This window comes from Equus przewalskii, chromosome 26 (assembly GCF_037783145.1).
Source record: "Equus przewalskii isolate Varuska chromosome 26, EquPr2, whole genome shotgun sequence".
NCBI lineage: Eukaryota > Metazoa > Chordata > Mammalia > Perissodactyla > Equidae > Equus > Equus przewalskii.
Genome location: NC_091856.1, coordinates 18,391,278 through 18,413,363, shown reverse-complemented (window position 1 = coordinate 18,413,363; position 22,086 = coordinate 18,391,278). Strand labels below are relative to the sequence as shown.

Here is a 22,086-nt window from a genome sequence, read left to right as displayed (position 1 = left end):
GACTGTTTGGCAGGTATTTTTTTAGAGTGTTGATACCACTTCTGCCCAGGACGCAAATTAGGAGGTGAATTTCTTTTTTTGCACAATTTCTATTCATATAAAACCAGTCTCTCCTTGCCCTCTTGAAATAGATGTTAGACAAATATTTACGGATGTTACTTTGAAGGATTACCAACTAAACCACTGGCCTGGACCGCTCATGGTCCTTAATCGCCCTCTGCCCTTAGGGGAGTCTCTTCCCCACCCTGTCCTTGCCTCCTCACAGACAGCAGGAGGCTCGAAGGAGAAAGCGGATTCTGACAAAGTCCAACAAAGTGTCTCAAACTATAAACCCAACAAAGGAGCCTCCAGAAGCAGCAGAGTTGGAAAGGCCCCAGGCAGCATCATTAGTTCCTGCTCCCAGGTGAACTGTCCCGGTAAAGAAACTTGTCTGAACACGAGACAAGGACAAAGAAGCAACAAACATGGGCCAGAACCCCCAAGCCTTTACACCAAACTCTGCCATGAGTCGTTGCTTAAATACTTGGTTAGGTACTGCTGGGAATGTGGAGTTTTTATTGTAACCTCTCTCTCAAAGAGCTTACAAGCTACTAGAGCTAGTCACTAAAAGCCACGGTTTGGAACCAGACAGAGTTGGTTCCAAAATTCTCTGCCACCTCCTACCTGGGTGACCTTAGCAAGTCATGGTACTTCTCCCAGTGCTGGCTTCCTGGTCTACCACGTGGGCAAAACTATTCCTCCCGTTAGGGATTGTTACGGCAGAACCTTTGTTTCTCTTCCCTCGCGTTTCCATGTGGCCGGAACATCAGGGAGTAACACTCTGACCTCTTGCCCCGCCCTTCCGCTTCCACCCCGAGAGGAGGAACAACTTACCGGATGTGGAGGCTCAGCCTTTGGACCACGGTTCTCGGTGGATGGAGCTAGTTTATGAAGAGGCCGTGAGACTGAGGATATGCCTTTTTTTCGTGCCTCTGCTCCAGGCTAGTGCAAGGCAGGAGTGCTGAGTGAGTGGTGACTCTGAAGCCCAAACTTGCCCTTGATGGGCTGTTGCAAGATCGATATTGGGAAAGCGGAGCTTCTGGAAGATTCTTAGGAAGCCCTTGGACCGCAGGTAAGAAGCCGCGTTCTCCTATCAGTTTATCAAGGTAAAGCTAACATCCATCCCCATTCGCCAGTCTCCTGGATCCTGTTTCTCACTTGGTCCTCATTTTGGAAGGGAAAGAGAGAAGTGCTTTTTATTGAGCCCCTAAAAACCCACTAACAGCATGGTGAGAAGAAAACGAGATATGTATTTAAAGTATCTGCTTATAATAGGCATCCATAGAAGATTATTATAGTCATTGTGACCCAGTTAGTAACCCAGAGAGAAGGCTCTTTATGTACACCCGAGAAAGATTCAAGTTCCCTGTAGGGGCTTCCATGGGGAGATCAAGTACAGATTGAGCCTCAAGAGATGAAGAAAGAAGTGTTAGGGCATTTTAGACAGGAAGACCTATATGAGTAAAGGTGTGGGTGTGGGGACATTTTCCAGTGCGTGGTAACCTGGCTTCTGCTTCTCATTTCCTCAGCCTTCCGTGCCTTTTGTTCATCTCTGCTCTTACCTTCTTCCTTATTGGAGAGGTTAGGTCTTCATCTTCATCCACGCTGCTGGTCTTTCTCTTCTCACAGCCACCATCCACATCCAGCCATTCCCCAATAACAGTTCTCCCCTTCTCTCTCATAACAATAGAGGCTTCCCACGATGAAGACTGCACTTCTCTACTTCCCTTGCAGCTGAGTGTGACCCTGGGAGTCAGGTCTGGCTAATGGGATGTGAGTGAAAGTAATGCGTACAACTTCTCGGTCATGCCCTTACAGATGGGGACCTACCCTTCCTGCTCACCTGTCCTTTCCGTGTTGGAAGACCCATCCCTGCTCTTCCTCTTGGAAGCCTCACCTCATATGACAGTGACGAACAGTGAGCCATCTTGGACCATGGGGACAAAGGATGTGTCCTCGGGATGTAGAACAATCTAGAAGGAATCTGCACTACTGACAACTTGGTAAAGCAGAGCCTCCATACCTACTGGGACTTTTAGATGAGAAAGATATTGATTTTTACCTTATGTAAGTTACCATTATTTGGTCTCTGCATAGGCTGCCAGAATTATCCTAACCAATACTAGCTGCTTATCACTGTTATTTGAGTGAAGCCTTCCTGGAGGAGGAAGACGGGAATGCATCTCCAGGTAGAGGGGACAGTATAGATACAGGCATGGAAGCTGGATGAATCCGCAGACCTGCAAGTAGCTGAGTATGTCTGGGACTAAGTTCGGGGTGCAGATGCGTGGTGAGAAATAAGGAAAGAGAGGCTGGCAGGGTCCTGACCATGCAGGTCTTTTTATGGAGGTTACAGAATTTGGACTTTATGCCAAGGGCAATGGAAAGCCATGGAAGTGTCTTAGACAGGTGAATGGCTGCCTTATAAAGACAATGACTGCCCCACTGTTCAGGGAGTTGGAAGAGCCAGATTAGGCCTCCAAAGCAGGTCTCCTGACCTCCAGGCCAGAGTTGCTCACCTGCCCTTAGAGGCGCATCCCACACTCCTCTCCAACATCCGCCCCTTAATGAGAGAGAACTCACCAGCTGAAGAGATTCAATGTTGTCTGTTTGGTAGAAAGGGTTTCTCTGAAACTGTGTCTGCATCCCCTCTAGATCTCAACATTAAAATAACTGAATTTCTGTACCCTTCAGAGCCATGTCCTTAGCCAATTGATTATTATTATTTCCATTTCTAGAACACTGAATTGATCCATAAAAAAGCAATGGGAAGATTTCAAATAAAATCACTAATTGTTTCCTCATCCTTGGGCCTTCAACAATATTGTGAAGTTTGTTCTCAAACATTCAGGTCCCATCAAGGCACCTGATCCTCAGGCCTGTACTCAGAAACAACTTCACCGAAGTTTGGCAAGCCAGCATGGACCACAGAGCATGCCTTCAAGTTATTTAACTCCCCGTCCCCCTTTTCTGGTACTTGCTCACCTCTGTAATCCCCTCAATGCCTAGGATTACAGGTTGCAGCTTGTAGAAGTTCCATAAAACTTGGTCAAATTGGATCAAGTTAGTCTATTCCTTAAACTTCTAGTTAGCGGAGTTTTACTCAATTGGGCATTACAGTTTTTCATCCAGGTTCATATATATGCCTACAAATATTATAAATTGGATGGAATCATGGTTTTGCTGAGGATTAGTTCTATCCTCCACAGAGCCACTTCTTCACTCTCATAAAACATGCTTGACAAAAGAAAAGGAAAAATTCCTTGTTATGGTGATTGGTGCCTTATTTCTGTGTTTTCCTGGAAAGCACAAGCAAGATAGATGCTTGGTGTATTTACAGTTTTGAAGGCAGCAGCAGTAGTTTTTCTAGAGAAACAGACTCAGGTATACTGCCCACCATGTGCAAGCATGCCATAGATATGCATTGTCATTTTTAATCATTTTAGGTTGATTTTGTCATCTATCAGGGCAGAGAGTCAAAAGATGCTATCTCAGGTTGAAAATAGTTTAAAATTTTAAATTATGGCAGATCTTACACAATGGCTAGCCACGATGACATTGTTCATTCCTGCCTTGGCTAGCCCCACAACCACCAGCCGTCTTGCTCCAAAAACACGGCAACAATAAATAAAATATAGAGAAAATTGAAAAGACATAGGCCTGCTCAAAATTAAGAGAAGCATCTCCATGGACCAGAAATAAAAAGTGGGAAGAAGGGGCTGTAACAGTGAACCTCCCAGGACTGAAGGTTGGGAAGCAAGCAGAGGGGCTGGGAATTCGGATCCTAGGATGCAACAAGGAGTTACAGGCTCCAACATGAGATGGGGCACCAGAGCCAGGCTCACTGCTCCCCACCAGGGGTTTGAATGGGTGCTGCCTGCTCTTGGAAGGAAGCTGAAAAAGTCTGCTGACAGCTTCCAAGGGTTACACCCCATGTGAAATTGTATGCTTTAGTGAGGCAGGGGGAGGACAGAGCCTTCATCCGGGACCTCAATAAAGCTGCTGATTCAGTGACAGTATCTGCAGTATCTGCAGTGTCATCACTGGGCTACAGCCCCAGGCTGTTAATGCAAGAGCGTCTTCTGAACTAAGGATCTCAGAAGGTTGGGTAGAGACAGACACACAACTGCTAGACAGGGAGGGATGCAGAGAGAGAGAGAAAGGCCTCCTACTTAAGTTGAATCTGTAAACCAAAATTCAAAGAACACACGAAAAACTATCAGTGAAAATGTCAGAGGAAAGACTTCCAAAAATTCTCTCTCACATAAAAGCAATGAGAAAACTCAGAATCCACTTTTTCAGAACTCTGGAAGTTAATCCGAGGCTGGCAGTGATTTGAGGAGCATTATTAAAGAAGAACAGCTAAATGTTGGCAAGGACAGCAAGGGTTGTGGCATTTTAATTTGCCTTATTCCCATCTTGTGCCCTCCAGCTCCACAGCAGTCTTGAAAATCAACTGCCTGCAATCACAGTAAGCCAGCAGCCTGACAGCCACCAGAGGAGCCAAAGACAGTTGAAGTTCCTTCAAAATCCAGAGAATTGTCATCATTTGACCTGTTGATGGTTGCCTGAAAGACCCCACTGAATAGGCTGCCTTTATTTGATCTGACTCAAAGCTCACAGTACTGAGGAAAATAACTGCCAACCAAGAATTTTATACTCAGCTGAACTATCATTTCAGAGGGAGGCCAAAAGACAGGTGTTTTCTCCAGCTGTACCATTCACCTCCCACTGGCCTTTGCATCATGAAGAAGTTTGAAATCAAAGAGGAGAATGCAAAGCAAATGATGAACACAGAAATTGATAAGATATGTTAGCAAATTTAATTAACCTTTTTTTTTTCTTTTTTCTGGTGAGAAAGATTGTCCCTGAGCTAACATCTGTTGCCAATCTTCCTCTTTTTGCTTGAGGAAGATTGTCACTGAGCTAACATCTGTGCCAATCTTCCTCGACTTTGCATTGGGACGCCGCCGCAGTATGGGGTGATGAGTGGCATGTAAGTCCATGCCCAGGATCTGAACCTGCAAACCCTGGGTGTGTGAACCTAACCACTACACCACCAGGCTGGCCCCAAATTAAATAAACCTTTGACTGCATAATAATAATAATCACACCATTTCTTGTATTTAAACTGAAGTGAAACTAAATACCTAGATTTTCAGTAACAAGGAAGATTGGTTAATGAATGTGGAAAAAGTGTACCAACACCCTCAATTTGCTCAAAAAATGAATAAAGATACAGAATAACTTTAGACCATATTAGAGAAATTAGCCATTAAATATACACAGTAAAATTTTAAAGGCAACCACTAAAGGAATATAAATAAAATTTAAGCTTTCTAATTAGTAGGGGCAAAAAGGGGGAAGATATATGGAAATTTTATTAATTCAAGAGAAAAAGAAACAAAGAAAATAATAAAAAGAAAAAAAGACCTAAATAAGTCCATAAACCAGAGATCAATAAATATTAACAGATTAAATTGACATTAACAACAGAGAGTATCAGTTAATTAAAGAAAATCACAATGGTTCTAGCAACTTAAAGTTTTTCATACTTTTCATCTCAAGTTTAGAGGAATCTTTAGCAACCAATATTGCTTTTTTGAAGAAATGTTTATCTGAAGTTCCATTCTGTTTCTTTCTCTGTTGTTAAATTTAAGTATAATTCAATTTAATAATTTCAATTTTAAGCCAGCATGGACAGTGTAAAGTTGTTCTTATAAAATTCTTTCTTTCTTTCCTCTCTTTCTCCTCCATTTCTTCCCTCCTTTCTTTCTTGGTATATTCACATGCAGATGCTAAAATAGTCAGATGTCAGCCACATGTTGCTTGCTCTTACAGGAAGCTGTGAATTTTGCACTGGGCCAGTCTTGAAGGAAGACCCAGAAGTTCTTTGGGTCTGTCATTAGGAATTCCACTTACTCCAAAGGATTTGTGAGCCAAGTAGACATTGCTGATGGTTTGATAGAAGAGAGAGAGAGCTTATTGCACACGAGACCACAAACAACGTAACAAATCCCCATCAGACAATCCTCATGGCCTTCTTTGGTCCCACAATCAACCAGGAAGGACTCCCGCTTCCCTGGATCCTTTCTTTCCATCTCAGTCTTCGCCGTGTCTGACGCTAGCTCCCTGAGTCCTGCCCGCTCAACCTCTTTCACTTCCTTATTCAGGGCAATCTAGCTTTGCTGCGGCCCTTCCAAAATTCTCCTTACTTATACCCATGGCCCCACTCAGCAAAGTTACTTAAGTAAGCAAAGTTGCAAAGTTACTTAAGCTCCCAGTACCAGAATGCCCTCCCATAAAAAGTAGCAAGGGCTACGAGTAACAATTGCCTTCTTTCCCTTCATAACAAGAAATGGCTTAAGTGACCACAAAACTTGTCAGTTCTCATCCTCAGTGTTTTCAATGGACTCGTGTTAGTGAAAGAAATTAAAATAAGATACTCAGATGCTTTCTTTCAGACAAAGAGGGAAAGAGGGAAAATGAACTAGATCAAAGAGAATTTTGGATAAAAACATCAAAAATTGCACCACGCTAACAGCATTTTTTTTTTTTGCAATTTCCCTTCAATTTCCACAGGCTTTAGATCCATTCACCTATAGCCACTTCCCTAAGATGAATTCACCTGCAGTTTGACCCTGCGCTGAATCCATTTGGGTATCTTAATTTTTATTGCATTTTATACCAATTAAATCCTCAGCATTTCATAAACAATACTTTTATCTTTTAGGACATCCGTCCACATCTTACTTGATCCATAACTGGTGATGGGATTCTAGTGAACGATGGTGACAGGAGCCGGCTGTACAATTGATTGTACTGAGTGTCTTGGGTACCATGGAAAAGTATATTAGAAATACTAAATTTTGGAGAAAGGAATTTTAGCAAACAGCCTAACAAGTCCTTAAATTATTCAAAAGTACATTTAAAAGGAACAAATCACACAAACGAGGACAAAAACAATCCCATACTCAAGGGATGGTACAAATGTGTAAAATAACTCTTAGAAATATAAAATTATTAAAAGTGCCCTTAGACAATTGGATAACAAACACTTAACATGTCAAAAGATGATAAGATGAAAAAGAATATGATAATTGAACAGACACAAAAACACCTAAAGGCAGAGGGGTGAGTTTGCAGAGAATTGGTTATTAGATGAATTGATAATTAGGCGAAGTGATTTTCAGAGATTTGGTCTGTTACCATTTCAACCAAGTTGCAATCTGAATATTCATTTCATGTTCTGTTTGCTTCTCATTTCCCATTATAACTAAGGCATTTTCTTCTTTGTCACTGTTCTTTATAAAATTAATTGCTATTTCAATGACATTCATTTTTTCTGATTATAAAAGTAATATGTGTTCATTATAGAAAATTTGAAAAATACAGAAAAGCATAAAGTAGAAAACAAAATTCAACCATAACCCCATCATGGGGGTGACAGTTGTTTCCTTTCAGTGAGCATCGTCCCAGGTCTGGGTGGTGTTGGGGTGGGGAGTGTATATGGCAATTACTATTTTTAATGTCATTTTATTATTCTGTCATAAATTGTTCTATAATTCTATCAGCTATTTCCAATTCGTGGATTCTTTCTTTCACTTCTCCTTTTTTGCCTGTATAAATAACACTGTGTTGAACAGTTTTAGAAAATGTCTTTCTGCCTCTGTTGAACTTTCTTCCGCCTCAGGAAGAATTCCTAAGAATGCGAGTATGGAATCAAAAGTGCTTCTTACGTGGAAAAATTTCAACCCCCAGATTGTTTAAAAGAGAAGATTGAGGCCTGGGGAGGAGAAGGGACTTGCCTGAAGTGTTCAGCCTTTAGGTAGCCTAGGACCCAGGTCTGCCAGCTCCCGGCTACCCCGTGATCTTACCCCTCAGCCCGTGAGGACGGCAAGACAGCCCAGACACGCCCGAATCCACTGTTGTTGGAGGCTGTTTCCTTTGTTATTCTTCTCCCATTCGATTAAAGAGACTATAAAAGTTTTCTAATAACCAAATCCTTCAAAATGAACTGTTCGAAGTCTCTGAAGTCTCACCCTGGGGCAAGACATTTACCAGGCTAAAATAAATCTGCAAAGCCTTTATAGGATCCTTAAAACCCGATTCCACAACAAATGCTTGTTTTTATTATAAATTGAGTTTTTATTATCAGCACAAATGCTAACAGTGCTGCTGACATGGTAAACATAAAGCATAAGAGCAGTCATCAATATTCATACACCTCTGGCAGACGTACTTGTTGCCTCGAGCCACAGTTCTGGCGAAATTCTGGTGGGCACTCCCAGAGAAATGGAGCATTCACAGTGTGAGACCCTCCCTGCCCCCACAGGAAAGGGCAGAGAGGGACAAAGGTCCTGGGGGCTCCGCCTCTGAAGCCCTGGGCAGCTGCTGCATGGGAAGCATGGAAGGCCCTGGAGGAGGGTCCTGCCTGCATGGGACTTGTGCGCAGGCGCAAGGCGGGATGGGAAGACCGAGACAGCCAGGCGCCACGGGCTAATCTGCCCTGCTTCGTTTTTGGTTTTTGTTTTGTGTTTTGTGAGGAAGACTGGCCCTGAGCTAACATCTGTGCCAGTCTCCCTCTATTTTATGTGGAATGCTGCCGCAGCGTGGCTTGATGACCATTGCTAGATCCACGCCCAGGATCTGAACCCAGGAACCCCAGGCTGCTGAAGTGGAGTGCACAAACTTAAGCACTATGCCACTGGGCCAGCCCCTTCTTTTTTGTTTTGATTGAGGTAAAATTCACATAACATAAAATTCACCATTTTATTTTATTTATTTGTTTATTTTATTGAGATAACATTGGTTTACAATATTATATACATTTCAGGTGTGCATCATTATATTTCGACTTCTGTGTAGATTTCGTCGTATTCACCACCAAAAGTCTAGTTGCCATCCATCACCATACACACGTATGTGTCCCTTTACCCCTTTTGCACTCCCTTCTGGTAACCTCCAATGTGTTCTCCATAACTGTGTGTTTGTGTGTTTGTTTATGTTCCACATATGGGTGAGGTTAAACGGTATTTGTCCTTCTCTGTCTGACTTATCTCACTTAGTATGATGTCCTTGAGGTCCATCTATGTTGTTGCAAATAGCGTGATTTCATCTTTTTTTGTGACTGAGTAGTATTCCATTGTATATATGTACCACATCTTCATCTGTTCATCCATTGATGGGCACTTGGGTTGCTTCCAAGTGTTGGCTATTAAGTTCACCATTTTAAAGTATATAGTTCAATAGCATTTACAACATACACTGTGTCATGCAACCATCACCTCTATCGAGTTCCAAAACATTTTCATCACCCAAAGGGAAACCCTGTACCCTTTAAACAGTCCTTATCCTCCCCTTTTCCCCCGCCCCAGGCAACCATGAAGCTGCTTTCTGTCTCTTTGGACTTGCCTGTTCTTGACATTTCATATTCATGGAATCATACAATATGTGACCTTTTATGTCCGGCTTCATCCACTTAGCATAATGTCTTCGAGGTCCCTCCATGTTGTAGCATGTGTCAGTAATCATTCCTTTTTATGGCTGAGTAATAGTCCATTGTATGGACATACCACATTTTGTTTATCCATTCATCAGTTGATGGACCCTTGTGTTGCTTCTGCCTTGGGCAATTGTGAGTAGTGCTGCAGTGGACATATGTACAAGTTTTTGTTTGAATATCTGTTTTCACTTCTCTTAGATATGTTCCTAGGAGTGGAATTGCTGAGTTCTATGGTAGTTCTGTGTTTAACCTTTTGAAGAACTACTGAACTATTTTCCACAGAGGTTGTACCATTTTACACTGTCCAAGGGCTCCAATTTCTCATCGACGCTTATTTTCCATTATTATCATCATTACTACTACTGCTACCATCCTATCAAGTGTAAAGCAGTTTCTCATTGTGGTTTTGATTTTCATTTTCTTAATAACTAGTGATGTTGACCATCTTTTCATGTGCTTGTTGGTCATTTGTATATCTATCTTCTTTGGGGAAATGTCTATTCAAGTCCTTGACCCATTTTTAAATTGGGTTATTTGGCTTTTTTTGTTGAGTTTCAGGAGTTTTAAAATATATTCTAGATACAATTTCCTTATCAGTTATATGATTTTCAAATATTTTCTCCCATTCTGTAAGTTGTCTTTTCACTTTCTTGATAGTGTCCTGTGTCCATTGATGCACAAATTTTTAAATTTTGATGAAGTCCAACTTATCTATTTTTTCTTTTGTTATTCTACTTTTAGTGTTATTTCTAAGATTTATTACCGAATCCAAGGTCATGAAGATTTGCCTCTATGTTTTCTTCTAAGAGTTATAGTTTTACCTCTCACCTTTAGGTCATTGACCCATTTTGAGTTAATTTTTGTATCTGATATGAAAAGTGTCTAATTCTTCTATATTTTGAGACCAGCTGTCCCAGCTCCGTTTGTTGAAGAGACTCTTCTTTCACTTGTTGCATGGTCTTGGCACCTTGTCAGAATCAGTTGACCATAGACGTGTGGGTTTACTTCTAGACTCTCAATTCTCTTCCATTGCTCTATATGTCTGTCCTTTTGCTGATAATGCACTGTTTTGATTACCGTAGCTTAGTAATAAGTTGTGAAATTAAGAAGTGTGAGTTCTCCAACTTTGTTCTTCTTCTTCAAAATTGTTTTGGCTGTTCAGGAGCCCTTGCAATTCCATATGAATTTGAGGATCAGCCTTTCCATTTCTGCAAAAAAGGCCACTGAGGTTTTGATAGAGATTGTGTTGAATCAATAGGTCACTTTGGGGTGTATTGACATTTAACAATACTAAATCTTCCAATCCATGATCATGGGATGTCTTTCCATTTTTTTAGATCTTTTAAAATTTCTTTCAGTGATATTTTATAGTTTTCAATGTACAAGTTTTGCATCTCTTTGGTTAAATTTATTCCTAAATATTTATTCTTTTTGAAGGTATTTTAAATGGAATTGTTTTCTTCTTCTTCTTCCTTTTTTTTTTTGAGGAAGGTTAGCCCTGAGCTAACATCCACCACCAATCCTCCTTTTTTTGCTGAGGAGGACTGGCCCTGAGCTGTCTAGCCCGTACCCATCTTCCTCTACTTTATATGTGGGATGCCCGCCACAGCATGGCATGCCAAGTGGTGCATAGGTCCACACCCAGGATCTGAACTGGCAAATGCTGGGCCACTGAAGCAGATGTGTGAACTTAACTGCTGTGCCACCGGGCCAGCCTGGAATTGTTTTCTCAATTTACTTTTTGGATTATTTACTGCTGGTATGTAGAAATACATTAGATTTTTTGCATGTTGATCTTGTATTTTGTAACTTTGCTGAGTTTGTTTATTGGCTCTAATAGTTGAGTCTTTTTTTATTCTGTAGGATTTTCTATCTATAAGATCATGTTGTCTGTGCTTAGAAATAATTTTACTTCTTCTTTTCTGATCTGGATGCCTTTTATTTCATTTGAGAGATTACCCTGATTGCCTTGATTATAACCTCCAGTTCACTGTTGAATATAAGGGGCAAGAGTGGGCATCCTCCCCTTATTTCTGATCTTAGGAGAAAAGCTTTGTCTTTCCACGTTGAGTATGGTGTTAGTTGTGGTTTTTCACAAATGCCCTTTATCACGGTGAGGAGGTTCTCTTCCATTCCCAGTTTGTTGCGTGTTTTTATCATGAACACCCTACTTCTTGTCCATTCGCTTCATAACACCTACTGAGGTACTCTGTGCTGTGTGCTGGGAAGGGACAGCCATGGTCCCTTCTCTTTTCCCACTCTCACTGATGTGGGGGGAGATGGACGTACAGACAGGCAGTTATGACACAGAATGGTCAGTATCTGAGCAGTGAAAGAATGGCAGTGCGCCTGCTCCTGTCTGAGTGAGAGGAGGAGTGCCTTGGTTTGGGTCCTTTGAATGCAGAGCCTGAGGCAAGGACTTAGGAGCAGGGAGTTTATCTGGATGGTGATCCCTGGCCCAGGAGTGAGGGTGCTGGAGCATGAAAGGAAAGAGGGAAAACCAATGAGGGTGTGAAATTGAGCTGGGTACACTTGGGGGTAACCAGGACTCGATTTGAGGGGACCCCCTGAGGAACTATTCAGAATATATCTCAGAATTGTCCTTCCAAGGGTGGGAGGGTGGAGCCAAAAAATCAGAGAGGCCCAACAGGCCTACAAGGTGGAAGCCTGATGGTAGGACATCGGCAGTGTCCTCAGCAAGGGCCCACCTGGGCTACCGCTGCAGTTGGAGGTGGGGGAAGGGAGGTGGCAGAGAGACTAATGGCGTGTCCTGTAGGGTGAGGGGAGCTCCCCAAGAGGAGCAGCTATGAAGGCATCCAGAAAATGGAGAGAAATTAGCTGGATGGAGTAGGCAGTGGAGGTCATGCAGGACTTGTCCTGAGGGCAGTGGGAGAGCCACCAACAAAGGATTTTAAGCCTGGAAGTGCTGTGATGGACCTGATGCTTTTGATTGATGCCTCCGTTCGAGGTGCAGAGAATGGACAGGAGGGAGGCGAAAGTGAGGGCATAGATACCAGTTCGGAGGCTGCTGTAGACGTTCAGGCAGAGATGGTGGGTCCTTACCACGACTGCAGCAGAGAAATCAAGAACAGTAGACGGATCTGAGAGCTGTTCAGAGGGGCAGCTTAACAGGAGGCGCTGATGTACTGGGCATGAGGAGTGAGGGAGAGAGAGCTCAAGGATGTCACCCAATCTTTTGGCTGCACCACTTGGGTTCCCAGTGGTGTCATTCATGGACACAGGGAATCCAAAAGGAGGAGAATACAAACATGATGAGGTTGGTTTGGGACACTCACAAGTGGAGGTTCCTGGGGAACATCCAGGAGGAGAGAGGTCCCACAAGACAGCTCCAGCCTTATTTTGCCTGTTTTCCTTCCTGTAAATGGCCTGACCTCAGTAGGTACTCAACAAGTGTTTGTGGATTGAATAAATGAGCAACTGACTGCCAGCCTGCATAGATACCTTGCTTGCTTTGTCCTGTTCCTTTCATTTGCTTCTTCCCATTACCGTTTTCAATATTGCCCATCCCATCAAGAGCCACCTTCTCCAGGAGCCAACACCTCTCTGGCCAGTCTGCAGACACCAAGGCAGGAGCTGTGAGGAGCTCTGAGGAGGAGGGAGTGACACACGGCTGGCTGCTTCATCCCCCGGCAGCTGCAGGGCCCAGAGCACTCGTACGCTCTCCCTTGGTCTGGACACAGGCTCGGTGGAGGGCCTCCAGAGCAGGGCCTAGGCTCTGAGGAAACCTCAGTTGAAAGGACCAATCGGGGAGCACGGAGCTCTCTAGCCCGGATGGTTTCCTCTCTGCCTGCCCAAGTGTAAGACTCGGTGACAGCAGCCATGAAGCCAACAGGCCCTGCCAAGGCAGCTGGAACAGAGCGTGCTGTTGCTTGGGATGTGGGTCAGTATGTCAGACGCCAAAGTCAGAAAGGAGCCAAGAAGGAGGAAGCTCACTTCTCTGCTTCCATGGCTAAGGGACAAGCAGTGATGGAGGGGAGGGGATGACAGCTCGGATGCCCTGCCAGGCTCCCAGGCCTAACATGTACCTTCTGTGCCAGTTGGCTCCCTTTCCTCATTGCACCCAGTGCACTTACACTCGGGTCCCACCTCCTGCCTTTGCTTCTGCAGAGCTATCCTCTGTGATGCCTTCTCCAGGGCTCTCTGCCATCCGCGTCCTACTCCATGTTCAGAGCCTGCATCAAGTCAGTGCTCAGTCCTTCTTAGCCGTTGCTTCCTTAACTGCCACTTCCTCCAGGGAGCCCTCCCTGCCTCTCCCAACCTCCCTCCTCCCCGCAAGCACCTGCAATCCATCATCTGAGGCAGACAGAAGAGTTTAGAGGTTAGAAGCCCAGGCTCCAGATTCAGCCTGTCTGGCTTCAAACTGTAGTTCCACCACTTCCCAGCAGCCAGTCTCGGCAATGACTTAACCTCTCTGTGCCTTGGTTTTCTCATCTGTTAACCACTGTTAGTAATATTTCTACCCCATGGAGCCGCTGTGGGGATTAAGTGAAACGATGCCTGTGAAGTATTAGCATGGTACCTGGCAAATGCGAAGTGCTCAGTAGCCGCTATTACTCGGGAAGTCCGCGTTTCCTGGACTTTTGTCTGGTGTGCCTGTGTGCATATGTGTGTGTCTGTGTGCACACGCGACAGCAGAGCTTCCCTCTCCAATGTGAGTCGTTCCTGAGGACAGGCAAGTGCTTTGTGCTTCCAGTGCAGTTCTGGAAATAATCCTGTGTGCCGCCTTTGATGAAGGTCACTTGACAGTAACCAGGAGAGAGCCGGACATCTGCGACAGCTCGTTCCGCAACCGGCTTGAGGAAGAGCGGGGCTTGCAGGCTTGTGGTCCGGTGGTCACACGCCCTGTATACCCAGTCTGGGGGAACTTGGGACATGTTAGCAGCTGGTTCTCTCTGACGGTGTCTTTGTCCCCTTGCTCCACTTATTGAAACTAATCAGTAGGTGACGTTAAGCCCCCGAAGGGCAGGGACTGCGTCCTGCGCATCCATGCGTGCCCCCTGCAGGGACTGGAAGAAAGCTGGCATTTGTTAAGCCCTTGCACGTGCCAGACACTATCCTAGGCATTTTATGTACATTTTCCCTAACACTCACAGGAGGTCCTTGAATGGTTTACCACCCCTCTTGAGAGATGCAAAAACTGAGGCTGGGCGAGGTTAGACAACCAGCCTAAGATCAGGGCATAGGAGTGGCAGGATGGAGTTCCCACCCCAAAGCTGTGGGACTTGAAAGCTGCCCGGACAGTGCTGGGCACACAGTAGGAGCTCATGTATACTTGCCAGGGGATGGGCTGGCTCTTGTATCCAAAGCAGCAGCTTCCAGCGGCCCTCTTGGACCCCCCCACTTAATAGAAGCTGCGAAATTCTTCAACAAGTGATTAGAAATACGCTTTAGAAGCTGCTCCTGTGGAAGCTGACTTTGGGGCTGCCGAGGACGTCCTGCAGGATGTGGGCATGCCCGGAGGGAGGTGACGCACTGCAGATATTTTACATATGGGCCCTGGGGGACAAAGCTGCTGCGCCCTGGACCCCTACCCCAGAGAGGTCAGAGGGCAGACTCGCCAACAGAGGCAGCTGGGCTAAAGGCAAAAAGTATTGAAATGGAGCTAAAAAGAGGGTCTCCTCTTTTCCAACCCCCTATCGGTTTCCTCTTTCTTATAAGCCATATACGTCCCTGAACCCAGCTGCCATGCGTCACACACACACCCCCCGCCAATTCAACCAGTGAGAAGAGGAAAAGTCCCCGACATGAGAATCCGTTTATCCTAATGGAGGGCCGAACACCGGAGCTGAGTGACTGCAAAGCTCGGGCTAATTTAGAGCCCGTCAGGCTTGGATTTGAATCTCCCCACCAGCCCTGTACGTTTTAACGAGTTATTCCCCTGCTCTGAGCCTCAGTTTCTTCATCTGTAAAATGGGGATAATCGAGCCCACTTTACAAGGTTCTTCAAGGGGTAAAGTGAGATCCTGCCTGTGTAGTGGCCGCTGTGAGCCTCATCCAGCCGCCTCATTCCAGGCGGGAGCACTCATGCTCGGGGCGCCAGGCGTCTGTGCAGCCGGATGGAGCCATGCCTCCCTGCTGTGACTCAGTTGGAACGAGAGCCGTGCCCGCTTGAGAGTTCCCAGGGGGCTGGGCTGAGGCCTCTCTTGCAACTGCCTTGCAACCCAACTTTCCTCTTTGTGCTGTTTTCCTCACTCACCCAAGGTGTTATTTCCAAGAGCGCTCCCCTGTAAGCACTCTGCGTGCCTCTCCCCAGCTCAGAATCTATTCCCCAATGCAGTGGTTAATCTTACGTGTCAACGTGGCCGTGGCACCCAGATATTTGGTCAAACACCAGTCTGGATGTTGCTGTGAAGCTATTTTTTAGATGAGATTAACATATAAATAAATAGACTTTGACTAAAGCAAATTAGCCTCCATAACATGAGTGGGCCTCATAAAATCAATTGAAGCCCTTAAGAGAAAACAGGCTGAGGTCCCCGGAAGAAGAGGGAATCCTGCCTCCAGACTGTCTTCAGACTCGAGCTGCAACATCCACTCTTCCCTGGGTCTCTGACCTGCCCATCTGCCCCGCGGCTTTTGGACATGCCAGCCTCCGTAATCTCGTGAGCCAATTCCTTATAATAAATTTATCTATGTCTACATCTTTATCTACGTCTGTAACTGTAACTATATCACACACATGCATCCTGTTGGTTCTGTTTCTCTGGAGAACCATGATAATACACCCAGGAACCCAAAGTAAGACCTGCCAACTACCAGTGGGAAACACCTCCCCGAGGGTCATTTATATTAATTCACTGAAGTGCCGAGGGAGTCTCTGTACGTCTCTGGGACTCTGTCTTCTCATCCGTGACTGGTGACCCCATCTCCACAGTCGCTATGGGCTCCCTCGCCCTGTGGATCCATGCAGGTGCCCCTGGCTCGGCTGACAGGGTAGGACAGAATAAGATCCAAGATTCGTAACTCAGGCTCCCTGGAATAAGATGAGCTTCAGGAGAAGACTTTAAATCCAGAGAGCCTAATTCATGTTTTCTCTTTGATTTCCTTCCTGGTAGTGTATTTTGAAATTAGTCTTTGTTAAAAAAAAATGGTGTATGACAAATGAATATTTCTTTCCCAACAAGTACGGTGTGCTGGGCAGGAGTCTACAGGCTTCAGTAACATGTGATCACTATCATTGGGTTTTAGCATCTACAATAGTTTCCTGTACATAGATGTTAAAAAAGACATACTTTGACTTACTCTGCCGTGATGATTATGAACAGCTGTTAATGTTTACAGAGGACCCAGATTAAGTCAGAAAATGTCAGAGCAAAGAATGTACAAGGAAATACCCACAGCCTTCGGTTTTTAGTTCCGTCCACAAACCTGTTGGATACTCAGGGCTCAGCGCTTCTCGTGGGGCGAGTTCGTGATCATTAAAGCACGAAAAAGCCCACGCACCAAAGGAGCCCATCGTGTCAGCGGTCCTCAGCACGGGGTCTTTCCAGGAGAGAAGGCTCGTTTTTAAAGCCTGCAGCTTCACCAGAACTTAGGTGCCTGGACACACAAGCCTTGCCTAGAAGATCGCTCCAAGGTCTGGAACCTCACCAATCGAAAGAGGCCACTCATGTAACCCAAGAGGCCCCGGGGGAGCCAGCGCCCCAGAAATGGCTGAGCTGGTTTGTGGCTTAGAAGGAAATCACAGCTTCTGTCAAATGATGTCATCTTGCCCTGCAACTATGATCCGTCTTAATATTTTAAGGCTGATCTTGATGAGCTTGATGGAGCTTCCGGCAGCTGATTCCCTTTCTATTTATTAAGTTGATTAATTTTTACTTTGTCAAGAGGAAAGAAAAGCTGACGCTCAGAACAGTTTCACAGGAAAGCTGGTTCATTCTGCCTGGGCCTCCCTGGTGGCCGATTGTTGTCCTACGAATGAGGTGCATCTTTGGAGGCCCACGGTAGTTCATGTATTTGTAAAAAATGAGCCATTTTCATTAAGATGTTTCTAATGTATGACCATGAAACTGTGCATGGCATTTTCTTATCGGTGTGAATCCCTTTAAATGGGTGGTTATGCCCCTTTCTCATTTTGTTTGTGACCTTTTTTCCTTTGATTAGATTTGCCAGAAGTTTGAGTATTTTGTGAATCTTTTTAAAGAACTAATTCTTGGTCTTACTTATTAGTTCCTCTGGTTTTTGTTCTCCAATTTTTTACTTTAATTTTAATCTTTATTGTTATATTATTTTTCCCATTTTCCTTTGGGTTATTCTTCTTCCTTTTTTTAGTGGCTAAGGTGGTTGCTTTTCTCTTTTTGATGATAACATTGTTTAAAGCTATGAATTTTCCTGTAAATACTGTTATGTCTGCATCCTGTGAAATCATCCATTTATTATTTTGGGATTGGTTCAGATATGTTTTTATAGAGAAATGAACTATTTTAGAGGAAAAATAATGATAAACAAAAAAGACCCAAAAAACTAAAAACAATCAAACATGAAAGGAAAAAACTGAATCACCTGAAATCCCATTTCCCAGTGAGTATACTGATACTTTAGCATACATTTTCTAGATTTTTCCCTTGCCAACTTATACGTATGGATTTTTAAATTTTTACAAAATGAGGTCACACCTATCATTTTGTAATATGCTTTATTTATCTAAATAATAAAATTAGAACATCTTTCCTTGTTATTAGGACTAGAGTTACATTGTCAACTTTAATGGCAGTCAAGGATTTATTCTGTTGTGCGGATAGTCCATAATTTATGTTACCGATTACCTTTTATTAGACATTTGGGTTATTTTCTTCTATTTTCTCGTGACACACACACCCTGCAATGCATATTCTTGTTGCTGAACATTTGCATGCCTCTGTGATTATTTCCTCGGGATAAAGTTGTTGTCATGGAATTGCGGGCTGATAGCAGTAGTGTGGTTTTAAGACTTTTGGTGCACCATCTCTCATTTACTCCCAAAACAGCTGTCCCAGTGATTTTCCCTCAGCCTGAAAGTTCCTGTTTCCATCTACCCTCGGCAGTACTGAGTATGTTTACTTTTGGACTATTGGTGGGAGAAGAAATGCTTATCTTAATCTGAATTAGTTTGTTATTAACAAAGGTGAATATTTTCATACATTTATCAGTCACTTGTATTTTTTTGGACTGCCTTTTCATATCCTATACCTTTTCTCCTTTCTTCTTATTAATTTGCAAAGCGTTTTTGCTCTGTGTCATATAGATTACAAATATTTTGGCTATTTTCTTGTTACATTTTCAAATTTGTTTAGGTATTCTTGCTTTACAGAATTTTAAAAGTTTTATTTAGTTAAATATATCAGTCTTTTTTCTTCCATGGTCTTTGACTTTGCACATCTTTTTAGAAAGATCTTACACAATGAAGATCAAATTACTCATTTGTTATCATTTATTTGTTTGCATTTAAATGTTATAAGTATTTGGGTTTATTTTAGTGTGTGATAGAAGATTTTGGTTTTTTCCCCGTAGCCAGTTGTTCTCAGTCATACCCCATCCTTTGCCCATGGAAATGATAGTTAGCATGTGAAAAATCTATATAGATATGTTTCTGGCTTTCTGTTTTTGTGACTTTGTCCATTCATTTACAGAACCAGCTCCAGTCCACTGCAGTGGCTGAAGGGACTCAAGTCTTGAGCCTGTTCGCCCTCCTGACAAGCTCTCCAAGTTGGATAAGTCACTTAAACCCTGAACTTCAGTTCTGAGGATTCAGGAGGAGGATGTGTGTAGAGTTCTTGGTTCTGTACCTGGTACATTCAAGGATTCGATAATGGAGATGTTATTGCTATTGACACAGACATACCAGTGGAACTCGGATGTTGGCTGGGTACCCCCTTGCTCCTCAGGGTAAACTCGGCTTCATCTCCCAAAGGGGGTGGGAAGAGGGAGCTGTGCAAACCCAGAGCCTGCTCAAGATTCCAGCAAGTTCCAGAGCCATCACTGCTGCCTCTGCTGATCTTCACCACTTACCACAGTTGTGAAAGTCTGTCCCTACTTAGAATTCCAGCCCCCCACTCCCATCAGACTCTCCCCCCACAGCACTGATGACTGCAGTAGACTTTCCTAAGTCCAGGAGGTGGGGGGACGGAGAAAGCACAAGTGAGCATAGGAAAGTGGAGCAGGAAGCCTCTGCATTGGGACTGCTCATCCCGGCACCCCCATACTGGGTTTCACTCACCTTCTCTTAACTGTCTTAGCATCTCTTCCTCCCTGTGACCCCTCCCTTCTCTCACTTCTTCCCTCCTCTCCCCTTCTCCTTTCCCCACCCCCAGAACCAAAACCACGAATGCCTTCACCAACAGAGCAGCCCCCCATCTCTGACACCTTGGTTCCTGCCAGGTCCACACCCACAGGCTCCCCTTCTCCTGAAGAGGACCTCACAGGGCATTTCCCCAAACGAGACAGTTCCTTCCCTAAGAGGGGATTGGTCCAAGGGGCGCTTGGTCCATGGAGGGCCCACCTGTAGGCTGCACCCATGACACGGCGGGCCCAAGGGGCTCATCCCAAGCTCCTTCAAATCCCCATGCCCTCCCACTCCATAAACCTCCTTTTCTCAAGATGACCCGGGGGTATCCAGTCCTTGCAGCCAAGGTTCTAACACACCTCCTTTTACAGATGAGAGAACACAGGCTCTGGGAGGTTCAAAACAAAGTCACACGGGTAGGAAGTGGCACAGCTGAGACCTCAACCCAGAACCCTCTGATTCCACAAGCCGTGATCTTTCTGGAGCTCAGCACAGGGTTTACCAGCTCCCCAAAGGGGCCAGCGCCACCCAGCGATACCGGCTCCTTCTCTCCTGTATCAGTCTAGCCTCCTGGACCAGGCCACTGTCGTCAGCTAGGCTTCATGGGGTGCAAACCGTGTGACAGAGCACCAAGGCCTTTACCCACTGCTCATGGTTTTGTCCTGTGAGGTGGGCATTATTAGCCCAGTTTTACAGGTAAATAAACCAGAGTTCAGAGAAGTAAAGTGACTTACCCAAAGTCACACAGCAAGAACTGATGGCGCCAAGACTTAATCCCAGGTTGGTCTACCCAGAGGCTCTGCTCTTAGCTCCTGCAGATTATTCCAGCCGCAGAGGCAGGGACAACGACCCCTGGCTGTTCCTGTGCACCTGGATGATAGGGGCATGCAGTCTCTCATGCTGCTTCCAGTTTTGCTGTTGGCATTCTACCCCCACCCTCAGAACCTACTACAACTACCCCTCCTCCAGGAAGTCCCCCCAATCCCCTTGCTGAAGGATCTCTCTCTCTGCATCCTACAGCTCTCTCTCCTGCCTTGGGTGGCGGGTCGTGTCTTTCGTTGCCTGGCTCCTTAGCAACAAGAGGACAGAATCTACACTGTGTGCATTTTTGAGGAGCCAGCACCTCATCCTTCACAGTTTCCAGGGTACCCTTGAGTCCATTCTCCCTCTCGATCTGTAACATGGCCCAAGAGTGAGCAGGGTGGAGAGGATCTCCCTCTTTCACGAGAGAACTGAGGCTGCGGGAGAGAGAGTGCAGCCAGGCCCAGGCCACACTGGGCTGATTAAAAAGTTCTGTTCTCTGGACATGGCTTTGCAATGCAGATTTCATGCAAAGGCCGGGCCCTGAGTGACTCCAAATACATATTTACAGGTTTGTCAAGTGTTGCAGCGAGTCTGCAGAGCCTGGCTTCCTGCATAAACAGCCCTCATGAAAGCCAATGAAGTCACACCTCCCAGCCAGAGCCTGCTGGCACCAGTGCGGTCCCTCCTGGGTGCGTTCACACGGAAGACATTCACATCACCTGATGGCCGGCAGGAAGCCAGGGGCCCGCCAGCTCACGCTCCCAGGAAGGGGCCAGTGGACCCCCCCATGACCATTGAGCAAGCCGAGGAAGAGGGGTGACGGATGCTCCTGGGTCTTGGAGCAAGCTTGTGGTGGAGACTTTCTCCCTCATTGGGAGAGCTGGAATTGGGGTTCTGAGCAGGTGGCAGCTACAGCCCCTCCTCTCATCTTTTGCTCTCTGTGTCTATTAGTCAGGATGGTGGGTCATGCAGTAACAAACGATCCCCATATCTCTATGCCTTAACACTACAAAAGTTTATTTCTTGTTCATGAACGTCCGCTGTGGTCCCAGTGAAGTGACCCCGTGATACAGGCTACTTTGATCTTGTGGCTCACATCTTAGTCTGAGGCCCCCTCCATGATCACTGTGGCAGAGGCAGATACAATTGCACAGGAAATTGTGCTGGAATTACACCACCACAGCCTGAAAGTGCCACATGGCACTTCTGCTCCTATTTCCTAAGCTGGAAATCATTACATCGTCCTGACAACTGCAAGGAAGCTGGGAAGTTTCCCGTATGGCAAGGGTAAAAGGGCATCTGACACCAGGGATGTCCATTACACTCTTTCCAAGGACCCAAACATTGGGGTTCTCTCCATCTCCCCTCCACGTGAATCATTTTTAAAGATACTCATCTAGGGAAGTGTATTAGTCAGCAATGCTGCATTGATGCTGCATAACAAACCACTCCAAAA

At 45.0% G+C, this 22,086-nt stretch overlaps 1 long non-coding RNA gene across 1 annotated transcript; it reads left to right on the top strand.

Annotated features, from left to right (window-relative positions):
- Nucleotides 1–843: 843 nt before the first annotated feature.
- Nucleotides 844–21,131, top strand: LOC139079667 (uncharacterized). The gene is made up of 3 exons (XR_011533464.1): nt 844–1,111; nt 19,174–19,429; nt 20,847–21,131. It is a non-coding gene; the product is annotated as an uncharacterized lncRNA (long non-coding RNA).
- The last annotated feature ends 955 nt before the right edge of the window (nt 21,132–22,086 follow it).